The following is a 16,240-nucleotide window of genomic DNA, read 5'->3' as shown; positions in this document are numbered from 1 at the left end:
CTGTTCCAACAGAGCAGATTTTGTCAACTATCCCCCACAGATTAGCGACCTCCACAAACTGCCTAGCAAAGGCTTCTGCAAAGTGGCGTTCTTCTGTTTTCATCACACCTAACGGCAGACAAAGTACATCAGCCCACACCCGAGCTAAAATATCAAGGTAAAAGTCATCACAGTTTGCTTACCTATTTTGACCCAGTTCCCAACCCAACTTTGAGAATAGATTAACGGCGATATTTTTTATGTCGCCCGATAAGACTCTCAAATTATCGCAGCACGTTAACGCCGATAACGGCCCACCACTAGTTTTCAAGTTCAGGTCTAGTCTTTAGTTTTTCCATGTTCCCCATAGTTTCTGTTGCCCTGCCATCACTTTCACTCACAACACCTGTGTTTTTTTCCCCTCAGCTGCACTCACTCACCAATCACTCCCTCAGTATTTAGTTTCCAGGTTTCCCATGCGTCAGGGCCGGATCCTCGCCATCCCTCATGATAATCACCATTATTCTAGTCAAGTTTTTCCATGTCAGGTTTGTCCTTTTTGTTTGTTTTCATAGTTATAGTCAAGTTTTGTTTTTTCATAGTTTTTAGATTTGTATCCGACTCAGCCGCGCCCTTTGTTGAATTTATTTAAATAAATAAAGAATTGTCTTTGGAATATCTGCATCCGTGTCCTTCTCTACGCCACGCATCTCACGACACAACCAAACGTGACAAACAGTATAGAACAGTGCACTCTCAATGATAGTGTGATAAAACATGCATATCATATCACTACAGACATTGAAGGACCTGAGCCGTCTCAGGAAGAAGAGATGGCTCTGGCCCCTCCTGTACACTGCTTCTATGTTGGCAGACCACTCCAGTTTATTATCCAGCACCACCCCCAGGTGTGTGTGTGTGTGTGTGTGTGTATATATATATATATATATATATACATATACACACACACACACACACACACATATACACAAATATATATATACACACACATGTATTTGAAAGCTAAAAAACGTTGGAGGAACTTGGAGGTACAGACTCTCATCCCATCTGCTTTTAACTATGCTTCAAAGTGGCCTTGTGCATACTGGATGTCACTGTTTGATGAAGTCAACAGCACCAATTCTTCAAAGAGCAAAGAAGCAGCTCCCCAAACTGGACACTCTGCTCCCTACTGTTTCTTCTTGAGATGTTATTAATGGAGATCAAGAACAAGAAATTTGACATCTTTCACTGGAGTTATGTAAGCAGGAAGCAGCAGCCTCAGTACCCCATCAGTACTCTCCACAAGATAGAAACAGACACAAACCCTCTTCAAATCAATGAAATAAATAAATAAATAAATAATAGACATTTTTGAGGAGATTACATGAACTCAGTGTGTGTTTGCTCTAAACTTGGGTAAATATTACATTTCCAGAAAGGAAGAGACAGCTTCAATGTTGTACCTTGACATCCATTATTGGGTCTATATAATTGGGTTTGAGAGACCTTTTTTCATTTTTTGTGCAGTTCAGTTTTCCTATTTAATGCTCTCCCCCACAGCAGAGTGGATATTTACATTTGTTCAAGTGCAACATGAGAAACTCCTGAAATCTGAAGTCAAGGGTTTTTTTCATTTGCAAAAGTAATAAGAAACTTATCTGCATGCAGCTGTTATCAAACTGCCTTTATTCCCCGGTGTTCCAGTTATCCAAAGCAAGGTGTGGATGTCAAGATTCTGCCAGCGATTATAGACTATTTGATTTTTTTTTTGACAAATATCTTTATTGATTTTTTTCCTTTTAATTAACAAACAACCACATACAAAAACAAGACAACAAAATCAAAAACAAAAGAAAAAAAGAAAAGAAAAGAAAAGAAAAGAAGGCACATTAACAGACATATTCATCAAGCACAACAGTAAGTAGATACAAAATCCGGAAATTAACATTAGTGAAGAAAGTAAAAAGAATAACATGAGCAGAATAAGAAGAAAAAAGAAAAGAAATTATACAATCTCCGACAAACCCCCTCCCTCCAAAAACTCCATAAACGAATCCCAGATCTTAACAAATGTGTTATATTTCCCCTTGATCAAATATGTTAATTTCTCCATGGCTATACAGTGTGAGAGTCCTTCAGCCCACATTTGCTTACTTGGCCTATACATAGATTTCCATGAGAGAGCGATTTTATGTTTAGCTTCAAGTATACAATATATGACCATTGATTTCTCATACTTACTGAGTGTACAATTTTCTGGGAAAAGTCCCAGAATACAAAGCTTAGGGCATAGTGGAAGATGTGTATCAGTGATCTTAGACAAAGTCATAATTATCTCCTTCCAAAATTCTTGGATAATGTAACATTCCCAAAGACAATGAAATAGAGTCCCTTTATGTGTACCACATTTAACACATAGATCAGGTGTGTTAGGATCAATACGATGTTGTACTACTGGAGTAATATATGTTCTCATCAGCCATTTGTACTGAAGTAACTTAAATCGTGTATTTATCGTTTGAACTTGGCTTTGTAAGCATACATGCTTCCATTCTTCATCTGTTATTTCTTCTTTAAGATCTAGACACCAGGCCTGTCTTTTATCATCTGAGGACTCTATTGATTTTGTAATGATACTGTGATAGAATCGAGAAATGAGTCCAGGTCTACCACAATAGTTCACAGCTATCATTTCAATAGTGTTCAGGGAAGGCATGTTTAAGGAGTTTTGAATTTGTTTTATGAAATGTCTAATCTGCAAATATTTAAAAAAGTGTTTGGCATCAATTTTAAACCTTTGCTTAACATCCATAAAACTTAAAAGAACATCTTTATCATAAAGATCTGATATTTTGTTGATACCCTTATTAGCCCATATCTTAAATCCAAGATCATTTGTACCTGGTGTGAAATTTCTATTTCCCCAAATGGGAGTAAATTGGGATAAAGCAGCATTTTCTTTTGAGTAGTTCAAAACCTTATGCCAGACGATCACTGTATTTTTAACAAAAGGATTTAGGGTACATTTTTTCAAAATAGAAAGATTAGCTGAGTGGAGATATAACTTAAGAGAGATTTTGGTGGTTGTCTTCTCCTTGATCCTCGCCCAGATAGGGAATGATGTAGTGTCAAACCAGTATGAAGCCGCTCTCAATTGTGCAGCCCAATAGTATCCTTGGAGAAAAGGGACGTTTAACCCACCCCTATCATATGGTAAATACAAGAGAGTCATACGTAACCTGGGGCGTCTATCATTCCAAATAAAATGACAAAAGATCTGCTTCATTTTGACAAAAAAGTTAGTAGGAGGAGCAAGTGGAATGGTTTGAAAGAGGTAAAGAAGCTTAGGCAGAATATTCATTTTCAGAACATTAATACGTCCAATCATAGACAGTGGCAGGAATTTCCATCTGTTTATCGAGCCTGTCACAGACTCGACTATGGGGTCATAATTACTGGGTACCAATGATTCCATTGTTGGTGTAATTTTAACACCCAAATATGTGAAACTATCCTTAACATTCTTGAAGGGAGTGTATAGCGGTGGGGTTATTCTTTCTGAGTTTTTCATGAACATAATTGTAGATTTTGTTGCATTAACTTTATAGCCAGAAAAACTCCCAAATATTTCTATAGATTTCAAAAGGGCAGGTACAGATTGCTTCAGGTTGGTCAGGAAAACAACCACGTCATCAGCAAAGAGTGCTATTTTATTCTCAATATCATTTATGTTAATACCGGTTATCTCAGGGTTATTTCTGATTGCAATAGCCAAGGGTTCTATAGCTAATACAAAAAGAAGAGGTGATAAGGGACATCCTTGTCTTGTGCCTCTGGAAAGAGGAAACTGTTTTGACACTATGTGGTTTGTCAGTACTGATGCCCTTGAGTCATAGTACAGGATCTTAATCCAGTTAAGGAAATAACTGTTTATACCAAAACGTTGAAGGACTTCAAATAAGAATGTGTGTTCCACCATATCAAAGGCCTTTAAAGCATCTAGACCTATTATGGCCATATCAGATGTTTCCTCTTTAACATGTATAATATTTAACATTCTACGGATATTGTGGAAACCTTGTCTACCCATTATAAAACCATTTTGGTCTGGCTCAACAATAGAAGGCAAATACTTCTCTAGACGGCGTGCAAGAACTTTGGCTATTATTTTGGCATCATTATTGATCAAAGATATTGGGCGATATGACTCACATTTTGTAGAAGGTTTGCCAGATTTTAATATTAAGGTTATAAGTGCAGTCTTTAGCGTTGGAGGTAATTCACCTTTCTCAAATGATTCCTCACACATATCTAATAAGGGAATAAGTAGCATACCTTTAAAAGTTTTATAAATGTCAATAGGAATGCCATCAGGCCCTGGTGTTTTCCCTCCTTTCATACTATCAATGGCCTCTGATAGCTCAGACCGGGATATTGGGAGGTTAAGTTCTTTTTGAGCATTATCATCCAGTCTAGGTATGTCTATTTGGTTTAAAAAGTTGTCAAGTGAGTGATGAGTTTCTTTAGTTTCTGATGTATATAGTTTTGAATAGAATGCCTGAAAATTTGTATTAATATCTTGTAGGTTAGTAATTGGTTTCCCTAGTTCAGACTCAAGTTCAAAGATTGCTCTTTCATTCTGTAATGATTTTATACGCCAGGCCAGTAGTTTCCCTGCTTTTTCCCCTTGGTCATAGAATGTCTGTTTTAGTTTCATTAGACTGGACGCTGCCTTATTTGCTGATAACTCATTATACTGAGCTCTAAGAATGTCTAGTTTTTGTTTGGTCTCATTCGTATTGAGAATATTAATTTCTTCTTCTAATTCTGTAATGTCTTTTTCCAACTCTATCAGCTTTATATGTTGTTTATTTGAGATATTGCTTGTATAGCTAATCATTTGTCCCCTGATAAAGGCCTTAAACGCCTCCCATCTAATTGATGCTGATGTCTGATTGGTGTTCATTGTAAAGTAGATATCAATATTTGCCTCAAGAAATGTCAAAAATCCACTATCATGGATCCATCGTGGGCTTAATCGCCACACTGAAGGTCCTTTACAAGCTCCAGTGACAGTATAGGAGAGCAACTGTGGCGCATGATCTGAAATGACAATACTTTTGTACCCACAGTCATTCACATTTTCTATAAGGGATTTAGAGAGAAGGAAATAATCAATACGAGAGTATGAGTTATGAGTAGCAGAGTAACAAGAGTATTCACGTCTAGATAAGTTATTGTATCTCCAAATATCACAAAGACCAAACGTATTTATATGGTGTTGAATTGCTTTCCTACTTTGAGTGTGTGTGACATCAATAGCCTACCTGAGGATTTGTCAAGAGCTGGATCCAGAGTACAATTGAAGTCCCCTGCTAAGTAAAAGTCACCATGTAGTGATGATAAGGTCAAAAATAAATTGTCATAGAATGAGGCATCATCATTGTTTGGCCAATATACACAAACCAAATTAATATCCTGACCTAATAGCGAACCCTGTACAACACAGTATCTGCCCGCTGAGTCTGATATGGTATTGTGAATTTTTAATGGAACAGAGGAGTGAATTAATATTGCTACCCCTCTTGCATGAGAAGAATATGAGGCTGCTATAATCTGCTCTGGCCATCTCCTTTTTAAGGGTGTAAGTTCAAATGAAAGTAAATGAGTTTCCTGAATAAAAGCAATCTGTGTTTTTATTTGTTTCAATCTGGATATTACATGTTTCAGCTTCACCAACTTTCTAAGACCCCTGACATTCCATGAAATCATATTTACCCTTAAATCTCTGCTCATGACACCATTTGTAAATTAACCATTACTACTGTCGACTCTATAATCAGAACATGTAATATTACGAATAATGTGCCTTCAAAACAAACATAGAACATACCTAACACAGGCCTTTCCCAAACAAGGCCAAACCTAACCCCCGTGCGGACAAAAACGCACCCCTCCCCCTCCCCCTTAACCAGCGTCCCGGCCAGGCTCCAACCTGATCCTATGAAGGGAGCAGGTAAGCAACCAATCATCACAATAGAGAAAATTAAGCAGTAAACAACAAAATATTACCTTGGATGTAAATTCCGCCCACATATCCCAATTTTTTTTATATTATTATTTATAATATTCTTTGTCATCAAAAAAATAAAAATAAATTATAATAATAATAATAATGTTTCACAGTCCATAATAGCTTAAACCATACTATTGTTGTCTCTTACTAACATTGCAATGTCACAGCAGCAACACAGATGCAGGTTATTGTTGACAATCTGGACTGTCAATCAGATCTATTATATTATTTCCCTTGTTCCTCGGAAGATTCGCGTCGGGTGTCTTGCGGATTGGAGCGCTCCAGCTTATTGACGAATTTCTCAGCCTTAGCAGGAGAATTAAAGAAGTGCCAGGCGTCTTCGTGCCAAATCCGCAATCGTGCAGGAAATAGGAGTCTATATTCGAGTCTCTCAATCGTTGTTTTACACCATCAAAAAGTTTCCGTTGTTTCTGGACTTTTGGTGACAGGTCCGGGAAGAACAACACCCGGCTGTTCTCGAGGTTTACCTCCTTCACACGTCCCGCATTCATCACTTTGTCTCTGTCACGAGAAGACAAGAATTTCACAAGCACAACACGCGGTTTTGTCTCACTTTGTTGTCGGTGGTTTTGTGCTGTCGGCGTTGAAGGTAGGCTACCCAGTCGATAGGTTTGCTCGATATTCAAGTGATCCTCCATACCCAGCACTTGCGGTAGCCATGTCATCAGAAATGCACGGCAGTCTCGCTTTTCAGAGCCTTCAGGAATTCCAACCAGCTTTACATTGCAACGTCGGCGTTGGTTCTCGATGTCTTCCATCTGCATAGTAAATAGTAAGACTATTTGATTCAACTCAATTTAATTCAATTCAGTTTATTTATATAGCGCCAAATCACAACAAATGTCAACTTAAGGCACTTCAATAATATATTTCAGTTCAAGTCAATTAAAGTCCAATTGATTGTAATCATAATACAATCAGATCCAATTAATTTAATTCCAAATTAGTTCAATTCATACATACAGATAGCCTGGGAATTCCCATGCTGCTTTGCGCTCGATTTCATTCTCACTGCAAAGTCAGCCTGGAAACCACCGCCCTTATTTTTGCCAGAGTTTGGGAACCAATCACAGAACGGGGGGGGGCAGCAAGACAATGACGACGTCTATGCGCTACACCGAAGCTTGTAGAGCGTTAATCCAACATGGCAGCGGACACAACGTTACCGTTCAATGCAGCCTTAGAAAGTGTTTCGGAGTAGATTCACCCTAGGGTCATTTGAACCGTGACATCCAGCCAAGTAGCCCACCCGAAGTTTTTTCGATATTGGCTGAACATCAGCTGAGTTACTGAGTTATCCCGAATAGCTTAGTACAAGCGCTAACGGACCCTGGCAGTATCTCCAAAATTACCACACTAAAATCACATGTCATGACACCAAACTTCTACAGTTGTACAAATATGGTCTGTACTCACCAAACGATGCATTTGGAAGTTTGTACATAGTCCAGGAGTTTATTATTATCATCAACACAAGCCTGATAGCTTTTCTGCTGCTAAAGCTTCGTTGACGTCACTTCTGGGAGCTGGGAGCTTCAAAGTAAGATGAGGGTTGATCTACTACTGTAGACAACAAAGCACGGCTGCTCAATTTCTCCATTATTAAAATAAATTCACAACTCTACAACATAAAAATTCATGTAGAATATAGCATATAGGCCTACTTTGTTGTCAATTTAAGTAGCTTAGAGCGCAAGTTTACTTTTATTTTCCATTTTTTTCTTCTTCCTCGTCGAATTTCTGTCGTCATCTGGTATAAGTGATACAATTGGCTATGAATCGCGCGCAAAGCAGCATGGGAAGAACCTGACGTCATTTGATAGACATTCGTAGCGCCCAATAAACGGCTCCAGGCATTCGTAAACCACGCCTCAAATACGAGAAAATGCACACCTAGTTCCCAGACCACCATCTCATCGAGATTGTGGACGCGTCAGCCAGGCTAACATACAGAGCCAATTCAAAAGCAATTTCCCAGCTAAGGAAACCAACAGATTGCCCCGAAATTTCTCTTCAATCCAATCTCCCGTCCTGAGCATGCATGAGGCGACTGTGGAGAGAAACGACTCCCTTTTAACAGGAAGAAACCTCTGGCAGAACCAGACTCAGGAAGGGTGGCCATCCGCCTCGAACAGCTGGGGTTTGAGAAGACAGAAAAGAGGGGACAACAAACACCATTCAAAGGATACCTGTTGTACTCTGTTGGGAAAATATCTTACAATGACATCATTAGAATGTGATGGAAATTGGTCGTTAAGAGCTTTATATGTGAGGAGAGGAATCTTAAATTCTTTTCTGAATTTAACAGGGAGACAATGAAGAGAAGCTAAAACTGGAGAAATATGATCTCTCCTGTTAGTTCTCATCAGAACTCTGGCTGCAGCATTTTGGATCAGCTGAAGGCTTTTCAGAGAATATGTGGGACAGCCCAATAATAAAGAATTACAGTAGTCCAATCTTGAAGTAACAAATGCATGGACTAGTTTTTCTGTATTACTACTCATTATAGTACTAGATGCCAAAACAGGTCCAACGAATGTAGCTCTGTAAACTATTTTATCCCCCCACAACATGAGCTTTAATGGCACACACCCATGAAACATCTCTCCATCATGATTCTAAATAGAGATGCTGGTGGAGGCTCTCACACAGCTTTAAAAGGGTTAGAATGCAGTGAGGTGTTGGGAAGGTGAACCATTTTTCATGCTGCTTTGCAACATCCCCTCGAAACTCTTCAATAATGAAAGAACAAAACATTCTGGATTTTAGTTTATTTCTTCTACCTGCTTTTTTCCAATAAATATAAATCTGTTACGGTATTCAGCTTATGTTAAAGTATAATAGATAAACATTTTAATCAGTTCGTCTTTGGGAGTTGGGCTTTGGCACTTTTAATGCCAATAAAAAACCCTTTTATGCATCTACTGTATCTGCCACCGTGTAGCTTGAACTGAAAAATCAAATCTCATCAAAGAAATTCCTCAAAATGGTGAACAAACAGTTGTCACAGCAGTCCAGGGAAAGGAGGCTTTAAACTAATTTAATTGACAGCACAGAAGCATTTTTAGAATAAAATATTCCCTCAGGAAAATGTATAAATACATACACACACAATATCCCTGACAATGCACACACAATTTCCCTGTCAGAGTCATTGTGAATGAATGCTATTATCTGTCAGCAAGGGACAAGTTGCCTGCAGCAAAGGCAGACACTGACAAAATATTACCCTCTCACAAAAAGCCTAGGGCGGCCCAAAAACACAGAGGATACATGGTCTTCCACAATGTTTAAATCAGTTTTATTAACAGCAATAACTTCACAGTCACACCCATTCATCTGCAACACACCAAATTTCCATGACTCGTGTCTCATAACATAAGAGAAAAGGTAAAGGGGTTTTATCTGTCAACATATATACATTGCAGGTAATAATTCCAGTAATTCTTACCAAGTTTGTTTATGTCAGAAATCGGATATTTTTTCTTTCTTACAAACAAGTGCAAAAATAGTTTTTCAATAAATTTGATCAAGAAAAAGCTCAGCTTACAGCACATAAAGGTGCAAAGCTTGAAGAAGGAAAAAAAATCAGTTGCTGTAATTTTCCTTTTGTAGTTCTGTGGACGATTTGTAGAATTGTCCTCCAGCCTCAGACACTACTTTGCTCTTCTTCAGATGCAAACAAATCGACCACCAGGTGAATCCGTTTCCTTGTTGTGTTTTTTGGATATCACAATTATGGACATTATCTATACCGCTTCTTCAGCTGGTTCAGTTTTTTTCTCAATTATTTTTTTTTTTTTTTGCACATTCATGAAGGAAATTCTTCTGGAAGTAATAAACCAGTTGCTGTGAAACAACCTCTTGGATCCCTACCAGTCCGGGTTCAAGGTGGGCCACTCAACTGAGACGGCCCTGCTAGCAGTAACTGAGTCACTCCAAACTGCTCGAGCTAACTCTCTCTCCTCTGTCTTGATTCTCCTGGACCTGTCTGCAGCATTTGACACAGTGAACCACGACATCCTTCTCTCTACCCTGGAGGGAATGGGTGTTTCTGGCTCTGCACTCTCCATGTTCTCATCCTACCTGAGAGATCGCTCCTACCAGGCTACACTGAGAGGGTCTGTGTCGAAGCCACGTAGGCTCACCACTGGGGTTCCCCAAGGTTCGGTCTTGGGTCCTCTTCTTTTCTCCCTCTACACATCATCTCTTGGTTCTGTCATCCACTCCCATAACTTTTCCTACCACTGCTATGCAGATGACACCCAGCTGATTCTGTCTTTTCCCCCTTCTGACACCCAAGTGGAGGCACGCATTACTGCGTGCCTGGCAGACATCTCGGGGTGGATGTCGATGCACCACCTTAAGCTCAACCTGGACAAGACTGAGCTGGTGTTTCTCCCGGGGAAGGGCTGCCGTTCCGAGATCTGGCCATCATCATGGATGACTCCGTGGTGACGTCAACCCGGACCGCAAGGAATCTGGGTGTGACCCTGGACGACCAACTGTCGTTCTTGCCAAACATCGCATCAGTGACCCGTTCCTGCCGATTCCTCCTCTACAACATCCGGAGGATTCACCCCTTCCTCACCGACAAGGTAGCACAGGTGCTCATCCAGGATTTTGTCATCTCCCGCCTGGACTACTGCAACTCGCTCCTTGCTGGCGCCCCGGCTAGACCTCTGGAGCTGGTTCAGAAAGCTGCTGCTCGTCTGGTGTTCAACCTCCCCAAGTTCTCCCACACCACTCCCCTTCTCCGTTCTCTACACTGGCTCCCTGTAGCTGCTCGCATCCAGTTTAAGACTGGTGCTAGCCTACAGGGCAGTGGAAGGAACAGCTCCTTCATACCTCCAGGCTATGGTCAAGCCTTACACCCCCGCCCGACCACTTCGCTCTGCGGCCACCAGGCGCCTGGCTGCCCCGTCACTCAGGGGTCCCTGCGCGCGATCGACACGGTCACGGCTTTTGTCTGTTCTGGCACCCCGATGGTGGAACGATCTCCCGACTGATATCAGGACAGCTGAGTCGCTGCCCATCTTTCACCGCAGGCTGAAAACCCACCTCTTCAGGAAACACTACCCTGATCCGCCCTCTTAGGACATCACCTGCTCCGTCCTAGTTCCTTACGCACTTATTTGTTTGCTAAATTGTCTTTGTTTTCTAAATTGTCTTCCCATGTGTCTAGGTACCTGACTTATCGCACTTACTCTAGCACTAGTTATGCTCTTAGCTGTTTGGTTTTGGAAGGAAATGCACTTATGATTTCTTGTGACCTGAAGTTCTTTTGCCTACCGATGTAGAATGCACTTATTGTAAGTCGCTTTGGATAAAAGCGTCTGCAAAATGACCGTAATGTAATGTAAAACACTATGCTGTAACATGATAAGCTTGAGTTTGATTCTTGTCCACTTTTTATACCTTCTTATACTGTTTCCTTCCGTGGTAAGTCCTGCCACTGCCATTTTCATCCATGTTTCTTTTTTAAAACTTTTCTTTTGACTTGTTAGTTTTAAAAAGTCAATTATCAGCTCAGTGTCACAAAAAACAACATGATTTGGAGTTATATACTGCAGTTCCATAACCAACACATTCCACACAAACTGTCAAAATGTTAAGTGTTGGCACTTACACTGGGATCCTTTGGATTAGGAATGTACACATGATACATAATTATGGTAACAAGAAATGTAGCATGGCTTCATTTTGCTAAGGAGATTGGGCTGGCTGCAAAACGGTGTTCTACGTGTTTCTCTGCAAATCTTTTGACTTCAAATTGCTTCACAACCTTCACCTGGTTTCAAATCAGAACCTTGACTTGGCCATTCCATGACCTACCTTTTATTCTTCTTTGGATCCATTCCTCTGGGGATTTGTTTATTTAGGATAATAACATCTTGAAAAGTCCACTTCGAGTTCCCCCTTTAGCTGACAGACACATGGCGTCACATTGCATTCAAACGCTCTTTGATGTGATGCAGAATTCAGAGTTTAATCGTCTGCATGCTGCGCAGCCTGTGAAGCAGTGAGTTAACCTCAAACTGTAATACTTCAACTTCCATATGTCACAGTCACTGTGAGGTTCTACTCCTGAAACATTGCCTTTTTTTCTGCAGCAGACGTGTCTACTACTGCAGTACTGTAGCCAAACAGCTGAATTTTTTATTAATCTTTTCAGAGCACATTATTCTAAAAGGTCAAGGATCTCATATAAACCAATGTTCTTATTGATTTCTACCTCAAATTATATGTGCAACCAATCATGGTTTGCTTAGATTCCGTTAATAAAAGATGCTGAGCATAAAAACTCTGCTTTAGCAGGTTTTGAGAATCCCACATGTAGCTTACACACCTGAAATCTATTCATGTTAAATCAACCTCAGCTGACAGCACCTGTTGTTGATGATTTCCACTCATAAAATGCTAGCACAAAGGAGGGTTCAGTCAGTAATAGCTGTGAACTAGAAGAGAAAAGAGAACTTTTTAGCAGACAAGACCAAAGTGATGATACAAGTGATGGAAACCACTCTACATGTTTTATTTGGTGGTCTAAATAGTGAACTTAAAACCAAAGCCACATATGCAACACGGATGTGTCACTGCTTCTGTGAACAAAGTAAAGAAGAATGACAACAGTGGAAAACTGTATCTTGAATTTAATTTATGGAGAAGGTCTTTTTGATGCCAAAGTAAGGTTTTATGACTACTTGTGTGTGGTTTTATGATGAAGTCACTTTTAAGATCAAAATTGATCAGAAGTCTCTTTTCTAAATGAGGCCCCAGGTCTTTTATTTTTTGTTCATTGGCATACTGTAGTTCACCCTAATGTTCTTTTTGGACAGCAAAGGGTTTTTTTGCTGGCATGCTTCCAATGCATGTCAAATTTATGCACCGTCGTCTCAACTACTTCAAAAGCAACAGCTGCTTTAGGTACCGGCAGATCCTGGAATGACATTTTTGTTGTATAATGCCAAGTTCATTTGCACAACCAGTACTTGCCAAGCTAAATTTTCCAAAAAGTTGGGACATTGTGTCAAACTTGAAAATGGAATTCATCCATCCATCCATCCATCCATCCATCCATGGATGGAATTCAATGACTTGTAAATCATTCAAAGCGCATATCCACACAAATATTTTACAAAGACGTGATGTTGAAAGTCATTTGTGGAGGAGAGCAATCACTGTAGTTTTGCTTAGATGTAAGCAGCCCAGTTAGGGACTGTTCTTTTCATTATTAACTGTTACATTTTTCATTTTATATTGTACCAAAGGTTTTCAGTAGATCATCATCATCATCAACTTTATTTATATAGCCTTTTAACACAGCCTTGGCTGAAACAAAGTGCTGTACAACACAAAATAAAACAAGGCATAAAACACAAGAACAATGTAAAAACAACAATAAACAACAACAATATTAAAATAATAAAAACAATAAAACAATAGCAGAAACAGAGTCTCATGCTGGGTTAAAAGCCAGGGCATAAAAATGGGTTTTAAGATGAGTTTTAAAAATGGGCAGTGGAGGGGCTTGTCTGATATAAAATGGGAGGTCGTTCCAAAGTTTCGGACCGGCAGCGGAAAAGGAAGACAGGTCTGGACCACAGGAAGGCCTAATGTGTGATATTGTTTATAATACATGCTTTTACATTGTCATGCTGAAATAAGCAAGGCCATTTTCTGGATGGCAGCTCCAAACAGTGTTCAACATTAATGTGCTATCACAAATGTACAAGTTACCTATACGTTGTTAACTAATGCACATCTATAATATTAGATGGTGGCTTTTGAGCTATCATAGAGGCTAGATTTTTTTACTGCCTGTTGATAACAATCTGAATGACCGCCCTCCTCATTAGTCTAAAGTATGCAATAGTCATGCTATAGTAAAATAATTAAATATGAATGTAAATATCTTGACAAGACAATTTTTCATTTTGTGTCAGTCCATCTTAAAGTGAGGTCAGGGCCATGGAGGATGTCAGTATTTTGGTATCTTGTAGATATAATCAATTCTTTTTAAGGTAGAGTTTTGAGGATGCAGAGATGAACTGTGTTAATTGACAGTGATTTTCAGAAGAATTCCTGAGCCTATGCAATGATTTCCACTTCAAAATCATGTCTGTTTTTAATGCAGTGCCACCCAAGATCACAACTTGTCCAGTCTTTTGTGGCCCCAAGTTTGTGAATTATGTTGCTAACATAACATATAAATCATGTTTCAAGTTTTGATCTATTGCTTTTATACTACTTTCAGTCAAATATAATGTTTCAAGTTTGTGTTGGCCCTGTGATGGATATGCTCCAAACTCTCCCACAACTCCAGGCTGGATAACGTGAGTATGAGAAATGAATGAGTTTTTCAATGATTAAGCTATTGCAAACACTTTGTTTTTACTGTACATGTCATATAGGTGCAGATTGAATGTCACTTAAAGAGTGACTCCTTTCAAATCCTTTAATCTTTTTAAATTCCCTGCCAGACTCGGAGGCTTCCACAGCCTTTTTTCTCAATGCCTCAGAGGTTATTTTTAGATCTTGGCATGATGATGCCACACACTTCAATAACGAGGCAAATGGCAGACACTAGATGTCAGATTCACAAGACAGATACCACCTGTCACTCCATAAGGATTTTCCAGTCTTTGGCAGCTTAGCTGAAACTTCTAATTTAATGGCTTTGAAGGTGTGACATATTACTTTTTTAAAGATAGTATATTTTGTGAATTAAATTTCTTTCTCAGAATTCAATCAATTGAAAATTCTGAAAAAGAAATTTCATGTCAGAAAGGAGTCTATTCCAATGATTCATGGCCATATTAGATAAATCTCCACTGAAATGAGTCACCACAAAGCTTTAAGAGTTAAGCTGTAGTCAGTTGCCTGTAGAACATGACTTGCAGGTGGAAATGAACTGTTTGTGCCTTGTTGGCCAGCACTGGAGTCTTTAACTGGATGTGGCTGAGACACAGAGGAGTGGCATGGGAGAACTCAGGCTGAACACTGAGTGTATATCGAGCTTTATGGAGCTGCTAATGTGGCACAGGGGAGATTTCAAGGAGCAGGCAAACTGCTGCTTTGTTTCCTCAGACTGCCAGTAATGATGATTCAGAGGTTTCTGATAGGGATTTCCTCTGAAGCAATACAAAGTTCTCACACATTTAGCTTCATGGTATACGAATTTGCTCAATTCGGGATGAGTCGACAAACATATAAACAAAATCCCATGTTGTACAGTGAAGTTGTGAAATTTGGAAGACATGGATATTTACCAAGCAGAGATACTGTGGAATGGTACTGTTTTTGGTATTAAGACATGGACAGTTAGGGGACAGAATATGAAGGATTACAAGCTCAAGGAGACATGTAGTACAGCATGTCTACCTTCAAATGATAAAGCCCTTCTTGCAGCTTTGGCAAGTTTCTTCTTATTATTATTATTATGCTTTTCTGCAAGAAATAGAGTCCTATGTCCTGAAGGGGAAGATGTCAGAATGAATAGATGAGTCAATAAACAGCACAAGAGACTGTTGTTGAGTTTAAAACATTCATTGTTATAATCATAACATAAATGTACTATCACTAGGTGTTTTTTTTTTAACACAAACTAAACCATTTATGAATCATTCTGGATAGAAATTCAGCACATTTGCATCTTTGTTTGCTAGTTTTATGAAAGTGCATGTTGTAATTTTGCTGAAACTTCACCTCTTTAAGTTTGTCATGGCCTAATGACTCTATCCATTACGCTCAGAAGAAAACATAATTGTGTGGAACTGAAAGAAACATCTAAATTGGCAGAATGGTAATATTTGTGCCACTCAGCGGACCCCTTGGCACCTTGTCATGAATTCAGTGCAACAGTTAACATAACAAGCCGCATCATCAGCCAGTTAATTCATCTCGCAGAGCCAATAAAATCCCAAACTAATTAATCAGATACCACCAGGATACTCTGTCACTTACCCTAAATTTGAAGGATAATTACCCAAAAGGTAGCTAGTAATAAAACTGCAGAGATATTACTTTTACATAATATTTACTATTAAATAAGGAAATGAGGCGTTTTCCTGCAAACTCACAGCATGGAGGTGATAGATTAACCTTATTATACCTATAAATTACTAATGAGTGTTACCTGGTGTCAAGGAGATATATCTG

The sequence above is a fragment of the Odontesthes bonariensis genome, chromosome 2, assembly GCF_027942865.1.
Source record: "Odontesthes bonariensis isolate fOdoBon6 chromosome 2, fOdoBon6.hap1, whole genome shotgun sequence".
Lineage (NCBI taxonomy): Eukaryota > Metazoa > Chordata > Actinopteri > Atheriniformes > Atherinopsidae > Odontesthes > Odontesthes bonariensis.
Note: the sequence above shows the minus strand (reverse complement) of the source record.